The sequence below is a fragment of the Musa acuminata genome, chromosome BXJ3-7 (assembly GCF_036884655.1).
Source record: "Musa acuminata AAA Group cultivar baxijiao chromosome BXJ3-7, Cavendish_Baxijiao_AAA, whole genome shotgun sequence".
Taxonomy (NCBI): domain Eukaryota; kingdom Viridiplantae; phylum Streptophyta; class Magnoliopsida; order Zingiberales; family Musaceae; genus Musa; species Musa acuminata.
This window is the reverse complement of record NC_088355.1, coordinates 30,368,816-30,380,147: the sequence shown is the minus strand read 5'-3', so window position 1 is coordinate 30,380,147 and position 11,332 is coordinate 30,368,816. Positions and strand designations below refer to the sequence as shown.

Sequence of the window (11,332 nt, the reverse complement as noted above, 5' to 3'; positions counted from 1 at the left end):
TATAAGCCTAAAGTGGCCACCAAACCAACTAAAATGGGACTATTAAGCCTTCGGATGTCCTTCTACGTGTTGTGCAAAGCAAGAACATACCAAAAGACATGGACATACATAAGCATTACATCAAACATCTTGTTTCGAAGTTTGTCCGTGACATTCTCCCCCACTTATTCCTTCGACATCCTTATGGAAGCCTTTGTGAACACTACAACTCCTCGCCTTTGCTGAGTCTTCAATCTTCTACTCCAGCTGCAATGCGCCTCTTGGCTCCTAGCTGCTCTCCGCTGCTATTTTTGAGTAGTCGAATCTTTGATCCGCTATGCTACTTCAACTCACAAATGACTCTGACTCTGGTGTGGGGTTGGCTGAGTTGTGTTGATCCTTGTTGATTCCTACGAATCCTCCAGATAAAGGAAAAGACCATCCTTACTGCGCTAGTCTCTCAAATGCTTCATGCTGCTTGAATTGGGTGGATGCTTGTTGGAGCTTTAACGAGCATCGTCTAGCAAACTTTTGAAGTTTTGGGTCCTTCCTCCACAAAATTTGCCCATTAACTCTTCTTTCACTTAGTTGTCACTTCCAAGTAGGTTCGCATTACTTCCACTTTCGATTGACATTTCGTTGGGAAATGAAGCGGACAATCTACACTCAATAACACTGATCACCGTTGGTGAGGATTTGACAACTATTGTCTTCCATTATCTTCGAAGGGTCTTTGAACCTATGCAGAGCTCCTCTACTGGATAGATAAGAGAATCAGGGTACTAAGTTTCGCCCATTCTCTTAAGGGTTGAGAATGCAAAGGTTACTTGACTTCGCCCACCTTCTCGAGGTTGTACTCTATGTATCGAGCTAGTTACTGGCCTTCGTCTGCTCTTTGCTCACACTTCTAAAGTACTTGAAGTGTTTGCACTCCTTGCATTGAGTTAGTTACTGTGATTCACCTTTTCAATGTCATCGAACTTCTGGAATGCAGGAAGTTTTCACTCCAACTTGGAGTAATTCTCTAATAGATTTGGTCGCCTCTAGGATTGTACCGTCTTCTCCATCAATCCTGTCGCCTACTCCATTGAGTAGCAAAGGTATAACACCGCGTACTGCCTGCTTCGTTCCTTGGTTGTGCACTCTTGCCTGACCCGAAGTCCTTCACTTTCGGCAATCTTGATGAGAAGCTCGTTAACACCAATCTTACGAAATTCCTTGGCCTCTACCCTTCAGCCTTATCTCGGTACTTGGAGTTTACCTCTGCATGCTCTGTTGGGAAATCATTGGGGGGCGACATCATATGCGCAGCGGAAGATCAAGAAAACAAAAATCCCCGATTCCCAAAAAGATGTTCGTCGTCGTTCGAAGATTGGTGCGCAAAATTCCGCAAAACACAAAACTGCGTATAGAGATTGTGTTACCTAGGGAGATCGTATATCCCTGTTTCCTTGCAGATCCTTAGGAGAGGGTGAAGGAGGTCAAGCGTCCTCCTCTCTAGCGGTGATCCACACAGCAGGGTTGCGATGACGCTCCTCAAAACTCCAGGCCTACTCTTAGGTGGAGAGGGAGAGGAGAATAGGAAAGGCAAGCAAAGACTCTAGCCTATGAGGCTGTGAATCCCTCCTATTTATAGAGATCTCGTGTCAAACCCTAATGGGTCCTTCCCTAGTGGGTATTGGATCTGCATCCAATAAGACAAGGGCTCCGTCGGATATCTCATATCCGAACCTCTACTCATCGCAATGCCTACCATATGTGTGTGACCCTCTAGGCCCAATATCGAGCTGGCCGTGAGTCATACCTATCAGAACTCCTTCTAACTCAGTGAATTATTATCTCTGTAATAATTCACTCGACTCATCGACTACGGACGTACTAGGCCACTACGCCGTAGTCCCCAGACGATATAGGGGAATCCAATCCATTGGACCTGTCTGTCCTCAGTTACCATGTACCTATAGTCCCTCATCCATCTAATATCCTAGAGACCGTATATCGAGCATGGTGCTGTCAGACCCATACGGTTTCTACTCAAGTCTCGCTCTAATCGGATTCTCCCGGAGAACTCTTTCTCTCTCAACCCGAATGACCCTGGCCAGGGATTTGTCTGAGCAAGAACACATGGGATATTCCTCTCATGACGCCGAGAGTGGATGATCCTCTGTCGACACTCAATAGCCCTCGTAAGGTCGACTACCACTCCCAATGACCAGCTATACTAGATCTGGGACAACCAAACCTATAAGTCTGGTATCAAAGAGTGGAGCACTCATACAGGACATCCTTGGTGTCTCAAGTCTAAGGACCAGATACACCACTAGGACTACAGAATCGCTGTCTGACAATAAGGCATCATCAACCATCCAGCATTCCGTAAGCGGATCAATCAGCGAACTCATTCTCCAATGAGCACCTGTACTGTATCCCTAGTGTCCCTACACGAGCAACTATGAGACCATCTGCATCCATCATATGGACGGGTATACAGCACACTAGTCTATCCGGTTATCACGATGTCCCTCACGAGTAACCTATGACCGGGATTATTTAGGATATGTGTTTAAAGGTGAATCGATCTCATTATCGTGATCTCATCACGATCCGATTCCCATTGCACAAATCCAAGGACATTACAATATATATATGCATTTATGCAATAGTTATAAAGTGATATACGCCAAAATATAATAAGCAAAAAGATTCTGTATCAAGTCACACGTGCCATCACTCACGTGATTGGCTTGCTGGGCACCTATGACTAGCAATCTCCCACTTGACCTAAAGCCAATCACCTATGTGTCTGATCCCCATCAGACCCCTGTGACGCTCAAAGACAAAATGAGACAACGACTTTGTCAGTGGATCTGCAATGTTATCTTCGGATGGAACTCTTTCCACTGCTACATATCCTCGGGTTACGATCTCTCTGATAAGTTGGAACCACCTCAGAACACTTCTGATGAGACTCGGGTTCCCTTATTTGAGTAATCGCCCCGTTGTTGTCACAATATAAGGAGATCGGCTCCTCGCTACCCGGAACGACTCTCAAATCTGTGATGAACTTCTTCACCCAGACTCCCTCCTTTGCTGCATCTGATGCAGCAATGTACTCCGCCTCTTTGGTCGAGTCAGCAGTGGTATCTTGCTTGGAACTCTTCCAGCACACTGCTCCTCCATTCAAGGTGTACATATACCCTGAATTCGACTTGCTATCATCGACATCAGACTGAAAACTTGAGTCAGTGTAGCCTTCAACCTTAAGGCTATTACCTCCATATACTAGTAAAAGATCCTTAGTCCTTCTCAAGTACATAAGGATACACTTTACTGCTTTCCAGTGCTCCAAGCCTGGATCTGCTTGATACCTGCTCGTGACACTCAGAGCATGCGCTATATCAGGCCTAGTACATAGCACGTCATACATGATAGACCCTATTGCTGAGGCATAAGGTATCATATTCATGTTTGCCCTTTCTTCTGGAGTCTTTGGGGTCATATTCGTAGAAAGCGATATCCCATGTCTCATCGGTATGAGACCTCTCTTGGAATTTTTCATGCCAAACCTTTTGACAATGGTTTCTATGTACCTGGATTGGGACAAGCCAAGCATCCTTTTGGATCTATCTCTATAGATTCTAATCCCCAAGATATAGGATGCTTCCCCTAAGTCCTTCTTGGAGAAGTGTCTAGATAACCAAGTCTTTATTGTGGATAGCATTCCTACGTCATTCCTAATGATGAGGATGTCATCCACATATAACACCAAAAAGGTGATAGCGCTCCCACTTACCTTCCTATACACACAAGGCTCATCTTCGTTCTTAACGAAGTCATAAGATCTGATTGCCTCATCAAATCTTATGTTCCAACTTCGGGAAACTTGCTTTAGTCCATAAATGGATCTAAGCAACCTACACACCTTATTTGGGCAGTTCTTGGACACGAATCCCTCAGGTTGCATCATATACACCTCCTCCTCGAGGTTCACATTGAGGAATGCGATTTTCACATCCATCTGCCAAATCTCATAATCATAGTGTGCTGCAATAGCCAATAGAATTCTGATGGATTTTATCATTGCTACGGATGAGAAGATTTCGTCGTAGTCAACACCTTACCTTTGACGATACCCCTTAGCCACTAGCCTTGCTTTATAGGTCTCTACCTTTCCATCTACTCCAATCTTTTTCTTAAAGATCCACTTGCAACCGATGGGTACAATACCTTCGGGCGCATCAACTAGGTTCCAAACCTTATTAGAGTACATAGAATCCATCTCAGAATTCATGGCTTCTTTCCACTTCCCGGAGTCTATACTCATAATAGCCTCATCGTAGGTCTGAGGATCAATATCCTCTACATCCTCTGCTCTAATATGTCCCACATATCTCTCAGGAGGATGGGATACTCTATCAGACCTGCGTAAAGTTGATACTTGTGTATTAGGTACTTGAACAGACTCGGGCTGTAGAGTGGTGCTTGAGCTTGGTTCTCCAACCTCGCTCAATTCTATCATTCTCCCACTATCTACGTCAAGAATGTGTTCCTTCTCAAGGAACACTGCTCTCTTAGCTACAAAGACCTTTTGGTCCTCGAGATGATAGAAATAATACCCACAAGTTTCCTTGGGGTATCCCACAAATTTGCATCGCTCTGTCCTTGATTCTAACTTATCGGGGTTGTGTCTTCTAACATGGGCAGGGCAGCCCCAAATCTTAACAACCTTAAGATCATACTTCTTCCCTTTCCATATCTCATATGGTGTAGACACTACCGACTTAGTTGAAACTCTGTTCAGAAGGTAAGCTGCGGTTTCTAGGGCATATCCCCAGAATGAGATGGGTAGGTCAGCGAAACTCATCATGGACCGTACCATATCTAATAACGTACAATTTCTCCTTCCAAAGACACCATTGAGCTGTGGTGTATAAGGAGGTGTCCATTAGGATAATATCCCATGGTCCTTGAGGAACTGAGTAAACTCTGTACTTAAGTACTCACCTCCTCGATCTGATCGAAAAGTTTTGATACTCTTTCCAGTCTGGTTCTCCACCTCATTCTTATACTCTCTGAATTTCTCAAAGGCCTCGAATTTGTACTTCATTAAGTACACATATCCATACCTTGAGAAATCATCAGTAAATGTAATGAAGTAGGAGTAACCTCCAATGGCATGAGTTGACATGGGTCCACATACATCACTATGTATGAGTTCCAACAACTCATTGGCTCTCTCTCCAATTCTACTAAACGGAGATTTGGTCAGTTTTTCACGAATGCAAGGCTCACAAGTTGCATATGACACATAGTCGAATGGATCTAGATATCCATCATTTAGCAACTTTTGAATCCTTCTTTCATGGATGTGACCTAGCCTACAATGCCACAGGTATGCACTGTTCAACTCATCTCGTTTCCTTTTGGACACATTTGCATTCATGATATGTGGAGTGGTGTCTAACATAAATAAACTATTATGCAATGTTCCTTTCGTGATGATCTTATCATCTAATAATATCGAACAACCATTGTTCTCAAAAATAAATTTATATCCACTAATTGTTAAACATGAAATGGAGATAATGTTTTTGATAATAGAAGGAACAAAATAACATGCATCTAATGCAATAAAAGCTCCACTAGGCAGATGTAGGGCGACCTCGCCAACAGCTAATACAGTAACTTTTGCTCCATTACCCATCTTGAGGTCCATCTCGCCTCTCTCTAGTCTCCTAGGCCTTGCCAGAACCTGCAACGAATTGCATATATGATAAGCACTACCGGTATCCAATACCCATGTGTTATCATAAGAGTCTGACAAATGGAGACTGATAATGAATGTACCTGAAGCTTCATCAAGCTTTTGTTTCGCCCTTTTTGCAAGGTACTCTTTGCAGTTTCTCTTCCAATGCCCATCTTTACCACAGTGGAAGCATTGGCCTTTGTCCTTTGCTGGGTCTTTCTTAGCAACATTTGCTTTACCTTGTTTGCCCTTGCCCTTTCCCTTCTTAAGGGACCTTTCTGCTTTCCTTTTCTTTCTGGTCTCACCAGTGTAGAGAACTGGCTTCTCTTTCTTAATAGTACTCTCTGCCTCCCTCAACATATTGAGGAGCTCTGGTAGAGTCACCTTAAGCTTGTTCATATTAAAATTCATTATGAACTGTGAAAAGGAATCTGGTAGGGACTGAAGCACAATGTCCACACACAAGTTATCCTCTAGGACCATTCCTAGACCTGTGAGTTTCTCTATCCACTCAATCATCTTTAGGACATGGTTCTGAACCGGTGTCCCCTCAGTCATCCTAGCGCGGAAAAGACTCTTGGATATCTCATATCGTTGAGTCCTTCCCTGTTCCTCAAACAATTTGCGGACATGTAGGATAATGGATCTGGCATCCATCTTTTCATGTTGTCTCTGTAACTCTGGAGTCATAGAGCCCAACATATAGCACTGAGCAAGAGTGGAGTCATCAATGTACTTCACGTAGCGAGCGATCTCATCCTCGCTTGCCCCTTCTTCGGGCGTAGGCATCACTGTATCAAGGACATACACGATTTTCTCCACTGTGAGAACAATTCTCAAGTTACGGAGCCAATCCGTATAATTTGGACCAGTGAGGCGGTTGACATCAAGTATGCCACGTAAGGGATTTAAAAGCGACATTTTCTGAAAATAAAGATGCAGTAGAAATGAATAACATACAGATTTTGCAAGAAATAAACTATCAAGATATGAATTTCTATCTTAATATGCTCCCACTATTTTACTAACGAGTCACGCGACACCTTCAGCACGTGAAACGGAAGTCTCCGACAGACTTCTAGTGGGGATCAGGATACAATCAGCGTCTTAGTGTAACCTCGAGGGACTCGACCAATCACACTAAGCCTAAAAGGTAGGCAACTCTTGCCGATCACAACTCCTTGTGATTCCCGTCCTGTTCGGCCTCCGAATCACCATGGCCTCGAGGGACTCGACCAACCATGATGCTCGGTTAAGTCAACACCTTCGTTACAAGATGAGTCTGATTTGATGATATACCCTCGAGGGACTCGACCAAGTATACCATGGCCTCAGGTCACCGGTGACATCTCTATGTCGTAAGCAAGATAGCGAATCGCGATATAGGTGAGTCTCGAGGGACTCGACCAACTCAACCTACATCGGGAATCGGTTCCTACTTATAACGATGGAAGGCCATGTGGGTCAATCTAATTGTCTCACATTTACCGACTTAAGGCCTAGCAACATGCTGAACTCATTGCACACTTCAGCCTCCTACGGACATATCCTTCATATGCCAAAGAGAAAATTTCAATGCTCAATGGCGTCGAGTTTCGGTCGCCTTGGGATGGCCGCAAACATTCCATCGTCCACATACAAGCCCATGCATGAGTATCAAATTCTTTGAGTTAGCAATTCTCCTCACCTTTGTGAGCTTTGCACAACTCTTTCGGTCACTGAGCAACTCATTCCACCTTGCATGGTCTCATCCTTTACTAAACGCCTCGCTTGCCTTTAGCACCATCAAGTATAGTTGTCAACGTTGAGCCGTAACTCAAACTCAACCATCCCAACTTTTGTGCGCTCCGCATTCTTCAAAGCTTGCCTGTTCTTGTGGTGCCTCTTACACGAAGGGTTGTCATTCCTCTGAATGCCAATCTCAGATGCCCGCTCCTCTGAGCGACTCCTTTTCCCTACATCTCCATGCTCGTTTTCCCTCAAACGATCGCGCGTGTGCTGACTGCCCTCAACGCAGCCCCGCTAGGTCTTCCACATTTACATGCTAAGTGTTTCTATGAGTACTTGTCTTGCTCTGATACCATTTGTCACGGACTTAGCTGGTTTTGCCTAAGTCGTACGACACCCTTGCGTGTCCGACCGCAAATGTCAGTCTCCCCGAAGCCTCCCATGGTCCCTTAGGACCTACGAAAGAGAAAACGGATTAGAGAGAATGCCTCACTCGGGATCCACAAGCAAACATTCCAAGAAACACTTCATAGACAATGCAAATTATAAACATACTTTACAAGCTCTGAACAGTTACACAACAAAGGGTCAAAATGGTCCATTACAAACTGAAAATCTATCATAAGTGTCCACATAACATAACATTTATTTATAAGCCTAAAGCGGCTACCAAACCCAACTAAAATGGGACTATTAATCCCTTAGTCGTCCCTCTACATGTTGTGTAAAGTATGAACATACCAAAAGACATGAACATACATAAGTATTACATTAAACATCTTGTTTTGAAGTTTGTCCATGACAAAGAGATGGTAATTTCAAATGTATAAGAGGGCGATTTACCATATTACTAAGAATTGAGAGGGTAAATGATAAGGTGACAAAGATGTGGTATCTTTTTTTATTATTGCATTGCCTTTAAAAATATGGTATTTTGGGCATTATATGATGAAAATATGAGAGATTATTTCTTTTAATGTGTGAGATTATTGCTCAAAATTGGGAGGGATTTTTGGTCATTTTGTACTGATAATATGACAAAATGTTGCATTTTTATAATATTCGTTATTTTATGGGCATCCTGTATATTATATAAGACGATGCAATTTTAGTAATCTAGTGATGTACGACTCAGCGATCCCCAACTCATTTGGGATTCTTTTCATCGTTGATGACAACTTTTAAATCGAGTAAAAAAAGTCGGAAATTTTGAAATAAAAAAGATTAAAGTATTTTGCTCAAAACTAAGGGAAAAATAAAAAGATTGCATGAAGGATTAATGAATTGACAATAATCAAATGGTTGACCATTCTCTATCCCCTTTCTTTTTTTTTTATATCTTTCATTTTTCTGGAATTCCTTCATTAATAAGTTACATTTACTCTATATATATATATATATGTATATATGTATATATATATGTATATATGTATATATATGTATATATGTATATGTATATATACATATATACATATATATACATATACATATATACATATATATATATATACATATATATATACATATATATATACACGCACGTATTCAAAACTCCAGAACGAAGACACGAGTTTGAAACGGACTCCGACTTGGCATCGTACACGATTCCGAAGATTTGAGCCTATAAATACAACATGAAACGTGGACGAAGAACTGTAGTTTTCTGAAGCTATCGAGCCATCAACCAATAGCTTCTTCCGCCGCTCAACGATTGCTTCTCGCCGTCGCATCGTCTTCTTCCTTCTCAATCCAATCCAAGGTTAATTCTTGCAGTGCTCCTGTGCTGTTTCTATATACGATTCGATTGCTCAGTCATGATGATCTTTTTTTTTTATTTTGTTTAATCGAGAACTAGGAGTATATATATATTATGATGATCTTCTAAGCCATGGTCCTTCTTGATCATTACCTGCATGTTGTCCTTGTCCTCCTCTCTTCTTCTCATCCTCAACCATGAGTTGTTTGCTTCTTTGGCATCATAAGCACAAGCAGCAGTTGCTGTGATATCTGATGAGCGTGTGAGCCCGAAGGTTCGAAGCTTAAGTCGGAGCAGAACACTGCAACGATTAGAGAATTAGATCCGAAGCTATGAATCACAAAAAAAAAAAAAAAAACCAAAACAACAAATACATGCATGTGAATAAATATTATGTCGGCTTGGCTAACTAGTGCCTAATTATTCGGCTTGTAATTACGAATCATGTGAATAAATATTATGCTAGCTTGGCTAACTAATGCCTAATTGTTTGACTTGTAATTACAAATCGTATAAGCTCGAAAGATCCTTTATCTTTGTTAAGCTACTTATATATTATCCCTTGTAATTAGTTACTCTTAACATCTCGATCCATGTATTTTCAAAAGTTATATAGAGATTCTTAAATTTATGAAATTGAAACCTAACAAGTGTTGGTGAAGAAAAAAGAGATTAAATGTTTCACTTTTATAAATATAATTTTTAATAGTGTAAGGATCGAAATACTAAATGTAGCTGATTACAATGATTAATATTGTAATTAGTCTTAACTTTATTCGACCGGAGTTTAAACAGGGTAGAAGTTATGCAACTCTTGGAAACCCGAAAGAGAGAGATCTCCATGCAGACTTAGAATTAGTGCCTTGATGTGTGCTTATCGAAGGAGGAAAGAGAGAGAGACAGAGAGAGAGTTGATGATAAAAAAATACTGCACACCCATGCATGCATGGCAGGTACTACCTACGTAGAGGACCAAAGAATTCCTTTCTGTGTGTCTTACCTACAAACCCATGGTAAACCACCTTTGTTTAGGCTTCTGTTCTGCTTGCAGACGGACTTAGCTGGTTCATCCTTCTTCCTCAGTTGAGTTCTTACCAGTAGTCCTGTAAAAGAATGTAAGAATATTAAGAGTAATATATATGGAGAGAAGAAGACTGCTACTAAACGATGATCAAATAGTTGAGACAAACCCTAACTCTCCAGCTGATTCAGATGGGTGACATGGGAAACATGAAGCTTCAGATGCTGCTGGATTTCATCAGCGCACATGATTTGTTTCACGAAAAATGTGAACTCCATGAAAAACCCTGCAACTTCTACTGTTTCGACTGCCGAATGACTCCCTTCTGCGCCCTGTGCAGACCAGCGCACAACCACGAGCACCAACACATCATCCAGGTGAGTCAAACCAACCAACCAACCAACCATCCTTCGTCGTGACCTCGCATTCTGATGATGGCTTCTTCCATTCCAAAAGGTGTTCAAAGCCACGCGCAAGGAGGCGGTGTTGGAAGAAAGCATCGCCGGGCTCATCGACACCTCGGACATCCAAAAGCTCATCAACAACGGGGCCAGCGTGGTGTACATCAAAAGGAGGAGAGATCCTCGCGCACCGGGACAAATCATCGAACATCACGCGTGCAGGACGTGCTGTTTCATATTCCCGCCCTCTACGAAGGACCCTGGAATCAGGTTCTGCTCCATCAGTTGCAAGGTGAGCGAGGTTTACGCTTGGGAGCTCTGCTTCGTCTTTTGCGTGCGGTGGTAACACGTCGTCGGTGGATTTGAGCGAACGCAGCTGCAGGATATGATGGCGGAATTGGGATGGAGCGAGGGAGGCGAGACGCTGAATGGGGGGTCGACTTCAAACGGCAAGGGCAGCGGCAGCGGTAGCGCAAGCGGCAGCAGCAGCAACGCCACCAGCGACGACGCGGACACGGGAGACGAGGGAGGCATCGTAGTCCCACTTCGTCGGAGGCCGCGGAAGCAGTCGAGGCCTCTTCAGTCGCCATTGATGTGAAAGTAGAGCAAATTAGTTGGAATTGTACAGCAAACACACATACCACCATTTTTTGTCTTCTCGTCATCGTTTCTAAGACTAATAGGCATCATCGTATCGTGTA

At 42.7% G+C, this 11,332-nt stretch overlaps 1 long non-coding RNA gene across 2 annotated transcripts; it reads right to left on the bottom strand.

The window, feature by feature from the left end:
* Positions 1 to 8,996: 8,996 nt before the first annotated feature.
* LOC108951919 (uncharacterized) lies at positions 8,997 to 11,014 on the bottom strand. Of its 2 annotated transcripts, XR_010498206.1 has the most exons (4): positions 10,400 to 11,014; positions 10,210 to 10,312; positions 9,363 to 9,510; positions 8,997 to 9,242 (listed from the first exon to the last, which is right to left on the bottom strand). It is a non-coding gene; the product is annotated as an uncharacterized LOC108951919 (long non-coding RNA). The 2 variants fall into 2 exon arrangements; XR_010498205.1 differs by having other exon boundaries at positions 8,997 to 9,510.
* Positions 11,015 to 11,332: the final 318 nt, after the last annotated feature.